General features: G+C 35.3%; 1 long non-coding RNA gene across 1 annotated transcript; it reads left to right on the top strand.

Moving 5' to 3' along the window:
- The first annotated feature begins 10,029 nt into the window (after positions 1–10,029).
- Positions 10,030–11,773, top strand: LOC106064284 (uncharacterized). The gene is made up of 4 exons (XR_008775120.1): positions 10,030–10,092; positions 11,017–11,202; positions 11,351–11,386; positions 11,662–11,773. It is a non-coding gene; the product is annotated as an uncharacterized LOC106064284 (long non-coding RNA).
- The last annotated feature ends 2,926 nt before the right edge of the window (positions 11,774–14,699 follow it).

The raw sequence follows: 14,699 nt of genomic DNA, 5'->3' as shown, positions 1-14,699 counted from the left end.
GTGCCTTAATGTCTTCCTGAGTATTTTATTTGGTTGTGTTTGACTAAAGTGGAAAGTTATTGACAATGATTGAGCTGATAAGGTATTCTGAGACTTTTATCAATGCAAGCTCTGACCCTCTCAATCTATTTTGCTTATGTAGTGAAACAAGAATAGCAAACTTGTTGAAAATAAACATTTATTGTCGGCTACATTAACAAAATACTTTTCTTTCATTGTAATTTAATATTAAAATTTATTCCTAAAATTATTATTTGTTCAAACAAATGTGTTGTTAATAAACATCTCTATTTTTATTGTTGGCTACATATTAATACAAGTATCACTTTTTTTTCATTCTTAATTAATAGTTCTTCAGAAACTAAATTTATTATGCCCTGATTCAAATAAAGTTTAATATATTTCATTTTGAAAAGTAATCCAGTTAACTAAAGCTCTATTCATCTCTAAGTACCCAGCATTTCCTTAGAATAATAAAAGGTACAAACTTAGAGCCCTTATCACACTCACCATACATGTGAATTTTACTAAAGACTTCTGGATACTTTGGTTGAAAGTTGTGCAAAATGCCTTGTCCATGAAGGTAGAGTTCACCAGTGTAGAACACCCCACCATTAAGTTTGAAATCAAAGTCCCACAACTTGATAAGAACGGCAAAGTTTATAGCACTGTCCCCCTCTCTTGCCAATGTCCACATGGTCCCGTCACTCTGCAGCATGTATTTATTGATATCGTCTTGGAAAGTGACCAAACCAGGAGCAGGTCCATCCAAAATGTGGGACTTACTGGACTGGTCAGTGTTTGTGTTGAAAGAGTAGACCACAGTTTTGTTACTATCATCCAAATCTGAACAGAAAACAAGCAACAGCTCCTCGTATGTAGACAAGTATTCAATTTTTTCATTGCCCAAGAAGTATTTGATTTCTAATAGCTCTTCAGGAAAGCTTGGGCTTATCTTGAACACCAGATGTGTGAAGCTGTTCATGTAGTATATATATCTGCCAAGGGAAACTATATGAAAGTTCCTTGAAATCCAATCAGCTGACTGTGTGGATGTAGGCTTTGTTCTAGTATTTTTGGAAGTCTGTTCTGTTGTCATAGAGTTATTGGGATCTTCAGAGTAGGTCTGACTAGGGCTTATCGACAGATTGGTTGATGATGAATCGTTTGCTGGAGTGGATCCTTGTGACCTAACATATGTTGTAGTGGTGATCTGTGGCTGGTTCATTGGTATAGCAGCAACAGGAGATTGATTTGGAGGGGGTTGAGAATACAAAAAAGTATTCGGTACATAGATAGGTTGAGGATAGTTTGGAGGAAATGGTGAAGGTAGAATTAAAGCATTAGGTGGCATTGCGATTCCATAGGGTGGGGCAATGCTTGTGTTGATGGCGTACATGGCTGAAGTATCCATCATTGGAGGGACACCAGGAGGTGGCACTGTCATTCCGAATGGCATGACAGTGCCTGTGTTGATGGCATACATGGGTGACGTTTCCATCACTGGAGGTTCAGCAGTAGCTGCTGTATCTGACCCTTCATCAATATTATTTCTCCCCAATGTATGGTTTAAAACTGAGTTCTCTACAACTTGAGAAATGAAGGGTGTTTGAAATGAGAGGTTGATTTGACTTGCAAACCTGAAGCTTGTGCTGTTTGGAAAGTCACATAGTTTCACCCAATTCAATCCTTTTAGGACAAATAAGCTAACATTAGAGGTGGTATCCATCACATTGTCCAAACCAGCAGCATACAGATCTTGATCGAACACTGTTATCTGAGCTTCAGTAATAAGCAATTGATGGTGCATGGTATTTAAAAGCCAGGCGCTTTTTTCAAATGAAAAGGCCTCAAAAAAGCCATCCGATCGTAGACGCAGTCCAACATTTTCAAAAGGGCTGTACTTTCTGTGCACAGCTGCATTCGGCCATTGACCATGTTCTTGGTAGCCTGTTCGATACAGAGTGGCTTTGAATATAATATCTCTAGCCAATGAGCTGCTAGATATATGTTTATTTAAATAGGTGCGACTGAGGTACTGGGAGCTGAGCAGACAAGTTCTGGTTGCCTGAAGCAAAGGGATCAAAGAGTCACACTTACTTGTATAAACTTCATCGCTTTTTTTAGATTTTTTTGCTGAACTGTTTGAAACTTCATCCAGCCTTGTAGGAGCAGCGTCATCTCTCTCAGATTCTGCACTACTCTGGGATGGTCTGTCTTCTGCCCTTTTAAGCTCACTGGCATCTTTTTTAGATTTTGCATTATCTGAATTTGTAGACACATCTTTAAACTCAGAGCTCAAATTTTTCTTACAAGCATCCTTATCAACTTTCTTCTTTCCTGATTTGGTTGATGCTTGATTATTGTCATTGACATCTTGTGTAATTCTTGGAGAGGTATAATAAAATGGCTCAGTTGATATCCATTTTAATACTGCTTCCATCACAAAGTCTTCCGTCTTTACCAATAAATTCGGATGTTTTAAGATTGTCAGTAGTTCATCAGCAGATAGCTGTAGGAGAAGTTCACTATCTTTAAAAATGTTAAAGTTTTTAGCAACAAAATCCTGGATGACAATTAGAACATTAGTTACCTTCAATTCATTAGCTACAGTGTATAAGCTTGAATAACTCCGCAGATTTATATGGCACAGAGCAAACCTGTTACATTCCTCTTCCAGGAATGTGATATGAAGCTTGTGTGCACCACGCCACACATCCACAATATTATCTTCTTTGACTATGTCAGCTCCAGTATAAATGGCTCTTAGAATCATTCCAAATGTATCAGCTGAAATGCCTTTCAGAGTCACACGCTTTTGTTTGGAGGCAGAGCCTTGTTTATTACTTTTTAAAATGTGTCGGAAATATCCAGAACAAGCTCCAAGAAGAAAACTGTGGCATTCAAATTTAGAAGCATCAACTGTGACTGTAAGATCTACTAACTCTCCTTCTTTCCAGGCAGTTTCCATGCAACGGATGACTGAACACACCATATGTTCTTTTCTTTCTATTGTTTCATTTGAGTCCATCTTTGTTTAATTTTTTGCAATAAATTTAAGCCTTCAAATATTTGATTGTTAATACAATAGATCTATAACATTCAAATGTTGAATAAACTATGTGAAGTATATTCTAGATCTAGAAAAATTAAAGTCAACCAGATCTAGATGAAGATCTATTCTAGTTTGATAGATTTTTAGAGATGTAATAGAATATAGCCTGCTGAGTACTTTATTAGATCTAGATCATCTCAACCTGTGTCCGTGTTGCAGTGATATCTCGTAGATCGAACAGTACTATAGTATATCTAGATCTAAATCCAACTGTGACACAGACAATGTTAGTGTGTCGTGTGTCAATGTGTCACAGTGTGTGTGTGTTTACGACCAGTCCACTTGGTTCATTGTCATTGTTCAAAATTGTTGTCAACGCCCTGGCCCTGACCTTAGATTTAACGAGTTCACTTAGAAAAAAATGCATGCTTTCATGAGGAATGTCGTAGTTTCGGTTTACATTTTTAGATCTAGAATGTTTTCATCGAAACGGTGTGGTCTAGATCTAACATTGTCAAAGATTTGTATTTGGCAAAATCTACTTACAATTTCATTTCGAAGTTGGACAAAATAAAAACTCTTCAGGCAGAGAAAACATAAATGGCTCAGATAAGGGAGCATCCATTTATTCACTGTCAAAGATGAATCAAGCCTAACATCCCTTCACATAGACGCGCTACTTATTGCGACTTTTTTGCACAACAATAATTTTTAGTGTCAACAAGAACGGCGACGAAAGTAGATCTAACTTAGCAACGCGATTAAACAAAAACAAAACGACAAGAAAATAATAATTTTAAAAAATACTTTTTAAAAAAGGTTATATTAAGCGTAGTTGTATCAGTTTAAATCAGTCATGTAATAGATCTAGATTCTAGAAGAACAATAATAAATCTGTTTGATTAGAAATATTTTTATCAATTGTTTTTATTTTAGCTTTCTCAAAACGCTCCCCTTTCTGGACCAGAGAAAGAAGGGGATATCTGGCGGCTGGCCTGACAGTAGATAGGCCTATTAAACAAATAATACAATGGGCTAGAGAAATATTCGTTAGGCCCTATAGTAACCAACGGATCTCACATCGATTTAAAAAAAAATAACTAAGATATGAATTTTCAACTTCAATGAAGCATATAACGAATATTTGGTTCCAAACGTTGAGGCTTAACAAAGGGAAACTCTAGTGACGGCACGCAATACTTGTATTCTTGTGAAGATTAATTCAATTACGTTGAAGTGATTTAACAATTTACGTAAAATAAATAATTCAATTATTAAAGAAATGGACCCGTCAAAGGGTGGTACTGTTGCAAATCTGCTAAATCATATTCGAAAAATTCCATTTAAAGTACTGATCGGAGAAGTGGGCGCCTCAAGAAGCCTCTAACCACAGAAGTAGCTCATTTCTCTCAGCAGACAGGCGTGGGCAAGGAACTATTCACTATGAGTCTGAAGGTTCTTCGATGTATGAGACCATGACCATTACTGAAAATCGAGTTACACCAATATACCTACAATTTAACGCTTATGGGACACTGATGACGGCCTTGTGTGTGTGTGTGTGGAACAGTGTGGCATCTTGTTTTGGACTGGGCTACTGGATCTTTATTAAGTTGCCATCCCGGGACTAGGATACCGGTATATTGAATGCGTTGTTTGCTAGGCTCTCAAAGTAAACTGTCTGTCTGTCACTGGTAAAATATTAACCTTATTGTACCACAGTATATTCCCTAAGAGTTTGTGACCATACAGCGTGAAAGTGTGAATATGTGAACAGTAGTTTTGAGATGACAGAATGTACGGGTGAACGAGAGGTCAGTTACGATTTTAGTCAATTTAATAGCCATGTAGGGAAGAACAGGCCGGAGATCTTGTGCTGACCAAATAGCAACACTCAGAATAATTGTAGGACAATGTGTCGAATAGTAATCTCCTCTTTATGCAACATTTGTCGACTTTGAAAAGGCCTTTGATAGTATCGAAAGAGAATCTATCTGGACAGTAATGAGACATTACGGGATCCCAAAAAAATAATAACAACAATAAAAAAATCTTTATGATGGTTTCACCTGCCAAGTAGCACACTGTGGCAAGCTGTCAGAGGAATTTCCAGTCACAACAGGAGTCAAACAAACAGGGATGTCTACTTTCACCACTTCTTTTACTTCTAGTATTGGATTGGTCCAATGGACTCTACACAAAAGCTGAAAGATCTGGAATTCGCTGATGAGATAGCCTTATTATCACAGAAACTACATGATATGCAAGAAAAGGCCACAGCTTTAAGTGAAGTAGGAAAAAGAATAGGCCTCAAAATAAACCAACAAAAAAAAAACAAAAGTACTTAAAGTCAGTGGCGTAACTAGCTATGTGCGGGTGGTGCGGGACGCACGAGGCATCAAGTGGTGGGGGGCATCAAACTGAGGACAAACTTTCTCAGTAAAACTATACATTACAAGTACATAAATAAAAATAAACACATTTATTTGTTTTGGAAATGTGTTATGTCTTATATTCTTTCTTAAATTAAATGAAATGTAAGCTGTAGACCAGCTGGAGTCACATTTGACCAGATTTATTTAAATCTCTGAAGGCAGCTCACTTTTACAATATCTTAAATCCTTACATGATGTCACTTCATTGTTCAATGCACTATTTATGGACACGTTTATAAAAGTGTTTTTTTTTTAAATTACTAATTAGTAATGGTCTAATCTCTTTTTGGACCAGTGGGGGAGGGGGTATCAGGGAGAAGGTTTCCCAACCGCTCAGCAAACACAACCATGCTAGAAACGGGATTCGAACTCAAGCCCCCTTGTAAGTTCACCAAACCGTAACCAACAAGTGGTTTTAGCCTCTCAGCCACACATCACTTGCTTGGAGGGAACTTGAAGAATGTCTGGGCAACAATAATGACAGCAAGGCTCAAGATTTAAATAATCAACTGTGGAAAATGTGGAGATATTATCTGTAGAGAATCTTGGGCATCATGCGTTTTCTCTTAAAGCAGAATTTGTCACTCCGTGGGCATCGCTAAAGAGTTGAATAAGAATTGGCAGTACAAAATCAAAAAAATATCCTGGAGTGAAATTACTATCCGAGTACGATCCATTCCCGAGAGACCGAATACGAACAATTCCCAACAAGATAAAAACGAATTTATTGTAATATAAGTGCTCATGAAAACAAATAAAGAATCACACAAAAGTATAAAAAGCGAATATTTCTCGATTATTTTCTACATTACACATCTAAAATCTGGATCAAAATTTTATGGTACATTGTCATGCACGGCCTCAAAGACGTATTTACCAAAAGAAAAAATTGCTGAAACGACAACAAAAAAAAGGTACAGACTTTCATCAACAGATGCCTGAGAAATATCCTAAAGATACACCGGTACTACAAAGTAGAAAACACCAAACTGTGGGAGATGAGTGGGCAGAAAAATATAGAGGTGCATGTCACGAACCCACTCACTTCATAATCTTGGCTCTTTCATCTAGCAATGATTCTCACGTTTGGTGCGTGTAATTACTTTGAATGTATATAAATTAAACTAATGACAACAATGTCACAACATCAATGACCACATAATGAATACTCATAATAAAGTCAAACTCTCTAATTAAAACTAATATTTATTGTTCTAAATAGGACATCGATGGCCACTGTAAAATAATGTAATACATGTAATGATAGATTGATGAAATGAATTGATAACTACAAACATATATTATGAATAACATAAAATTAATAACATAAGACAAGTGGCTTCAATACTATGTACTAATAAAACTATGATATCTGTTAACATAATAAACAATAAAGACATAATCAACAATACAGCAATTAATCACCCATGCCAATCAGACCACCACGGCTACTCCATCCTCCATGCCCTGGACCCAACGCCGCAGACTGCATCAGAGTTCAGTACCGCTGTCCATGTCATCTGATGTCAATTACTGCATGTCGCTCTTTGTCTTGCTGACTACGCCACTGTCGCTAACATCTATTCAGTGTCTCTACGCTTAGACTGCCTCATGCTAAAGACTGCTACCCAGACTGTCAGAATGTCACTAAGACTGTCACTCCTGGTCCTTAAGAATTAGTTCCTACATGTTGTCTATGGCAAACAACTCACACCTCTTGGAGCCAAGATCGCGAGCCAGCCTCGGCGACTTGCTCCCAATGTCTGAATGTGTCGTTCACCAGAAAACGCCTAGCACACGACACACGCCCCTGCTAACACTACATGGCGCTGTCCCCGACTGCCCCAAACTCTACTCTATATAGGCTGAGTATCTAGCCTACGCCTAAACTAACATTACTAATGTCTGTCCCGACCCACATATCAGTCTCTCTACAAGACAAACACCTAACTGACATTGTCCTAACCTTTGTCTGGTCTCTGTCAAGTCTATCGGTGAGCTTTGATAACAACTATGAATCTATTTAATAACTCTCACACACTCAACACTGTGACAGTGCAGATCTTAGGAAGTGGAGATGAATTGGTCACACCCTGAGAAAAGATACCAACAACAGAGCTAGGCAGGCCTTAGAGTGGAGCCCCAGGGAACAAGGCGTAGAGGAAGACCAAAAAGAACATGGCGACGCAGTGTACTAGAAGAAGCCGAGAGGACCGGGAAAAGCTGGGAAGCCATAAAAAAAAAAAACAACAACTAGCAAGAGACAGTGGAGAGTGGCGTGTTTTTGTCGAGGCCCTATGTTCCACAAGGAACTCAAGGAATGATGATGATGAATAGCCATGTAGCAAGTAAGCCGGTCTACTAGCTATGTAGTAAAAAAAAAGTAAAGTTTTCCATTTCAGACCTTGCGATCTATGGGGCAGATGATGATAAGGTCATCTGTTTCTTTGGCCAACGGTTAACGAGCAGGGTATTATATGGCCAGCACGACGACCAACCACCTTTACTTTCCCCAACTAAAGTCAGGTACCCATTAGAGTTGGGTGGACTAAGAGGCGCCCTAAAAATCCCAAAATTCAGAATCCCAGTCTTCACCGGGATTCGAAACCAGGACCTTAGGTTTGGAAGTCAAGCGCTTAACCATTCGACCACCGCTCTCCCAACTAGCTATGTAGAGAGCAGTCAAATTAATAGCCATAACTAGTGTTCACACTTTCACGCTCTCTGTACACAAATTCATATAAAATATAACGCAGTAGCCTACAATGAAGTTACTATTTTACCAGTGACATAACCCGATTTGGGAACAAATTTACTTTTGAACCAGAATCAACATAGGCCTACACAGCTGAAACCACGGGAGTTGGAATCACTCGGTTACACATCACCAGAAATATCCTCAGAAATATCCAAGGAGAATTCAATGAACTTCATTTCCCTCTAACGAATCTTGAATTCTTGATCTTGGCAGTACCAGAGATGACTGTAAATTATTTTTATAATGATAACCAAGGGAAAAAAAGTAATAATACGCCTATAATAATAATAATAATAACAACAACACGTGGATGACAAGCGAGTGATTGACTGGTATTTCAAAGGGTAGGAAAGAGATTAAGAATCTATATAATTGAGTCTATAAGGTTAAAGACTCTATTTACTTCGCTGGAATCACTAAATTTAGAAAGCGTTCAGGAGAGAAGACTCGAAAAGTAAAGTAGCAATTATACATAAAACACTGAACCATATTAATCTTCAAATACTAAAACAAAATCTAATAAAATACTGAGAAAGACACAAAGATAAAGGCACATTCCTCATTCCATACGCTTGGACAAATTTGTACAAATGCTCCTTCTTTTCTAGTGCTGTTAGAGCATGGAATGGGTTTCTTCTTCTGCCAATGTCTTCTACGGGCCTCTTGGTAAAGAGAGCAGTTTTGGAGAACGTGGTCGGCATTCTCTGGTGATACTCCACATGGGCAGATTTCACTGGCTCCAATTTTGAGCTTCCGGAACATATGTTGTCTCATTCTGGAATGGAATGGGTTGCCTGAGCCAGCCAGGAAAACCAAAGACTATGCAGAATTTAACATGACTAGGTCCATAATAGGACGTAATCATCTTCTTTTCTGAAGTAACACCTGTATTTTATAACATATGAAGATGAGATCTACTTCCACAGTTGAAACCACTTGAGTTGGAATCATTCGTTAGGCTACCACATTATCAGAAATGCCCTCAGTGGACACTGTCAAGGAGAATACAATGAATTTTATTTCCCTCGATCTTGCCAGAGATGACTATAAATCATTTCTATAATCATAATCAAGGAATAAAAAAATAAAGTAAAAATACGCCTATAATAATTAAAAAGATTTTTACAAGATAGTGCTTGACCGGTATTTCAAAGAGTTAGAAAGTAATTAAATAAAGAATTTAAATAATTGAGTCCATAAGATTATTACTACTGGAAACGGGGAGATTTAATAAGCACGCAGGGAGGCCCTACGTTTATACGTTTTCAAGTGTTGTAGACGTTTGGTAATCACACCTCACTCTTTTGAGGCCACAAGTCATATAAACCTCGATCTATATTGTTCTTTGATTGTTCTGTGAATTTCAAAGCTATAGTTGTCACATCTTACTAAGACGTTTTCTGCCGGGTGTAGATTTGAGGGTTTGAATTTTCTTTTCATTGTAGGCTAAGCAATATATGTCTTCATCATCACAGGCAAAAACTGAAAGTACATTCATCTACTAGTAGATCGACATTCTAATTTGTCTGCTATGTATAGCCTACTCAAGTTTTTAGTTTATTTTAGAAAAAAAAATTAAAGATATGTGGGCACAAACTATGCCCCTGGAATAGGCCAACCCGCCTAGCAGTCATAGTCTGTTCTGTGATTCTGTTTCAGTAACATGTTTGCCGAATTCTAAATACACGAGAAATAGGCCTACTAGTACTAGTCTATATAGCTCTACTACTACTAGCTCTATACTGCTACGTAATAATAATAATATATGTAAGGGAGATTATTGACCAAACATTGAAACATGGATTGAAAGAATCTTGTACTAGATATCTAGATCCAGATCAGAGGTACTCTGTCTATATAGAATGTCTAGATCTAGATTATAAATCGTCTGTGTAAAATGTAAATAGGGATCTAGACTAGATATAATATATATGTTACAAAAATTGTTCAACTTTAGGCACTATAGCTTGTTATGGCAGTTATTGAGTTATGACTAATATGAATATGACCCTTATATAAAATATATTTATATTACTTATAATTATAACTCTAAGGCGCCTAAGTAAGTATTAAAGTAATAAATAGAAATAGTATTATAGCTATAATACTAAAAAGCGCAATGCCAATATGAATTAGAATATTGAATATTTTAATAGACAAGATTAAGATTCAGTCTGAGAAGTAGGTATGATCAATATTATTAATAATAATTAGACAAGAGTTAGAGTAGATAAATAGTAGATTGTATCAATAAATAATCAATAATATAAAAATTATAATATAATCATGAATATATGGAGTATGGCATTATAATATGGCATCCTCTTATCTTCTTATCTTAGTTTTCGATCCTCATCTCAAAAAAAACATAAAGACCCCCCCCCCCCCCCCGAAACTAAAACAAAAAAAAACAAAAAAATACAAAATAGAGCAGTGACAAACTAGCCACGAAAAGGGGGGGAGGGTATCTAATTGAATAAAATATCGGGTTACCAAAGGTTAGCTGTAGTAGCCTGTTGGCTACTTCAAGAAAATTATATTATATAAATGTATTTAGGCTTTTAAGGGTGTAAAATTAAACAGTAGATGAAAAGAAAAATTTCTTGATCTAATAAAATATAAAATAAGATTTCAGCTTTCCTAAATTACAATTTAGTTTTTCAGATTATGAAGTGTTAGACACTCAAAAGTCACATGTATTATTATTTTAAGCAGATTTATGGGAATTTTAAGTTAAGATCTGTCTAATTTTTTTTTCTTTTCTTAAGATTCTCACCTATCTAGAGAAGTCTGGCTTGTCTAAGTGCTGATTAATAGCTCTTTTGTGTACAAGATGTACTAAACAAAGTGTACCATCTCAATGACTTTTGATTGAAGTTGTTGTGAAGTTCATATGTGAAGATCATGACTGAGACATTGTTATTAGTTCTACTTAGGAGCTAGAAACTTTGCAGGTTGGTAGATTGAATTTTTTTTTCCAGTTAGTTTGATTTCAATGTATTAAGAAATTGAGTTTTTGCATATTTATCCAAGAAATAAAATAAATTATAACGAAGTTAATTTTAAGACTTTATGTTTTCTGTTTACTTTTGTTAATTTCAGATTGAAAAGTAATTGTAATGGCAGACGCAGTTAAAAGTAAGAACTGAGATCCAAATTATTTTATTTACTATTGAAAGTAACATTTTTTAAAATGTATTGCTTCTGACTAAAGTTTCTTTTAAAATATTGTAGGGCTTCTTGTTACGTTTTATTTTTGAAAACTTTCAATTTTTTTTAAACTTGATATTTATAAAACTTGATATTTCTTAAACTTGATATGTCTTAAACTTCATATTTATAAAACTTGTTTATTATATATTATTTATAATACTTGTCATGCATTGAGCTTCATTTAATTTTTTTTTTACCAGTGTGCTATTCAAGAGATCAAAGTTCACATCCAAGACCGCGGGTGACATTCACAGCTCCAGAAAACTTGATTCCTGGTGCTACATTCTGTGGCCGAATCGTACCAGATGAAAGGCAAGTAGTTTATTGCTGTTTTGAAACTGAAATATTTATTTTGAAATATTAGTTTAAAACTTAATTTAACAGTCTAGGCTATGTTGAATGAGAGACTATGTAGAAATAAAGACTATATTGAAATAAAAAGATTATGTATCATTAAAAAGACAGTAGAATTAAGACTAATAGTTTAATTTTTTTTTACAGTGTAGATTATGCATTATTAAAGACTACATAGAATTGAAGAATATGTTAGATTTTTAAAAAATATTTAGAATTATATGTAGAATTAAGGACTATGTATGTGGAATTTATCGAATTAAAGACTATGTATGCTGAATTTGTAGAATTCAAGACTACATAGAATTGAAAAAAAAGCTGTGTGCAATAAAATGTTGAATAAATATAATGTAGAATTCAGAAGTAAGAAAACACTCAACTCTTCAGTGTTAAAGTCTAGATCAATGTAGAAGAATGAATCAAGCATTTTTTTTTTTAATGCTAGAACTTACACATGTTGCGGGAAAATATGCAGTAGCAACTGGGAATGCATAGTCTTGTGATACACTGTACTCATCCTTAATCTTTGGAATCAAAGACATTGCAATTATATACAAAAACATTAACTTGACCAGACATTTCTCTGGGTAGCTTCCCCTGTTTTAGAGAATCCTGGAAAATGGTATTGAATGTTGTCATGGGCTTATTAGCTTATTCTTGGAGGAATCTATTTGAATCACTGGGTTTAGATGTTTTGTTTGGTTTTAGGCATGTGCATAGTCTCTTTATTCTATTTTCTTCTGTTTGTATTTGTAAATGAGCATTGTATTTATAATATTTTATGTTTTAGAGCAAATAAAAAAATGGATTTTTCATCTTGTTTCAGCTTACCTGGTCATGAAAGAATTGTTTGTAGGCTCAAATCAGGAGATGACATTAGAGCTGAGTGTATATCAAAACCATTTAAGAAAGGCATTCATAAGATTGTAAGTACCTGGACTCAATAGTTTTGAAACTGGAATAAAAAAAACATTTCCAGGTTTTGAGTAATATCTTATGAAGAATGAATTTTATCATTTATATAAGTTTCATTATCAGATTTCAAAAGTTTAACAATAAGATAATAATGGTGTTAGTTGTGTATGTTGCTGAGTGGATTCCAAATCAAGGAATCTCAAGGTCAAATCTCTGTGAAGAATGGGATTTTGATCTTCAGGATTTTCAGGACACCCCCGAGTCCAAGCTATTCTAATGGGTACCTGGGATTGTAAAGGTGGTTGGTCATTGGGCTGGTCTCAAGACACCCTCGTTAACCATTGGAACTGATGATTTTTACTGCCCCCATAGATCGCAAGGTATGAAAGGAATACCCTTTTACTCCTTTTAAACAATGGCTTTGCTAACATTTTGTTTTATACTGAATCAATACATTGAATCTGTCATTTTCTCCTTTCAGTATCAGTCTATTTAATATGTGTAGCTTTGACTAGTCATTTTTTTTTTCAGTCTGAAGTCAAATCCAAGCCACCAGATTGTATAATAAAGTTCAAGACAGAAAATGTTCAGAATCTAATGTCTTGCTTTCCATTGGACTGAACTTTAGCAAAATTTGAATGCATTTTCCTTTCAACATGGGAGTTTGTTTTTTCTGGAAAAAAGTTGATCAGAGGTTTGACTTTTGAGTTTTCTGCCAGACTTAAATTTACAGACAATTCAAAACATTTTGTCTTTCACTATTGGGGCTGGTTTGGTGCACTAAAGGTTATGAAGCAGAAAGAGGGTGAAAGTGCTACAGCACTTGGTGATTACAGATGCCCAACCTGTAACTTCAGCTGTGTATCAAGGATTGGCCTCTTTACAGTCAAACAAGAAGTTGCAAAGGAAAGACATTACCTCTTCAGATGTAAAATGCCACAGACAGAAAGGTTATGAAAAATGCAACAAATCTGTCTTTCAGCATTTGAGTTTTCATCTGTTAAAACATTCTGCAAATTTTTCTTTCAACATTTTTCTGTGGGACTAAAATGGCTAAAAATGCAACACATTTGTTTTTCAATATTTGAGTTTTATGCAGTACTAAGTTTTACCAATTATTCTGCACATGTGATAGTCTCTCAAAGTATTTTACTGAAAATTTACAAGGAATTCAAGATATTCCTTTTGACTAATCTTTACTGAATATTTATCCCATTCACACACTTTAAACAGCCCAAATAATGACAGTCTTCTCAAAATTTAATTTTTTTTTTAGATCTAAGATTTGTTTCATTTCATTGTGATAAATTTGAGCTTTGAGAAAATTGTCAAAATATGGATAAAGAAAAACTGCATATCAACAATAAGGCCTGCAATGTGCAATGACTACACTCTTAAGCAATATGTTTTCTCTTTTTAGAAATTATCATTAAGCCTTCACTATTTATTGTTGCTAAGTTGTTTTACATATCATATCTATAAATGATAGCTGGTGCGAGTTCTTTCTTAGTTTCTGATGTATTTATTACAACCTTAACATTTTTTTAAAAATGAATATGTCAGGACTTTCTGCTGTTTTTATTATTTCATTATTACAGATGTATGTTTGTATGTGTTATATATTTCTATTTGGTATTACCTGTTTATTTTTATGTGTTATATATTTCTATTTGGTATTACCTGTATTAGTTGATGTACAGCTTAATGTGTTACAAAGATAGTCATTAGCAAATTACAAATAAATATGAGTAATGGTCCCTTAGGTCACATCTCATAGAGCAGCCTGCTCACAAAGGATGGCTGCGTCATCATTCTTTTGTCTCAATGGTCTTGGTTCATATCCTGCACGCTGCCATCCCCCCTCATCCTGTGGGACTTAGAAGTAGATTATCTTTAACTCTGAAGGAACATCCGAAATGTGTAAAACATTTTACAAACAAGTCACACAACACATAACTGGGGGGGGGGG

Source organism: Biomphalaria glabrata, chromosome 15 (assembly GCF_947242115.1).
Source record: "Biomphalaria glabrata chromosome 15, xgBioGlab47.1, whole genome shotgun sequence".
Taxonomy (NCBI): Eukaryota; Metazoa; Mollusca; class Gastropoda; family Planorbidae; genus Biomphalaria; species Biomphalaria glabrata.
Note: the sequence above shows the minus strand (reverse complement) of the source record. Positions and strands in the feature narration are given on the sequence as shown.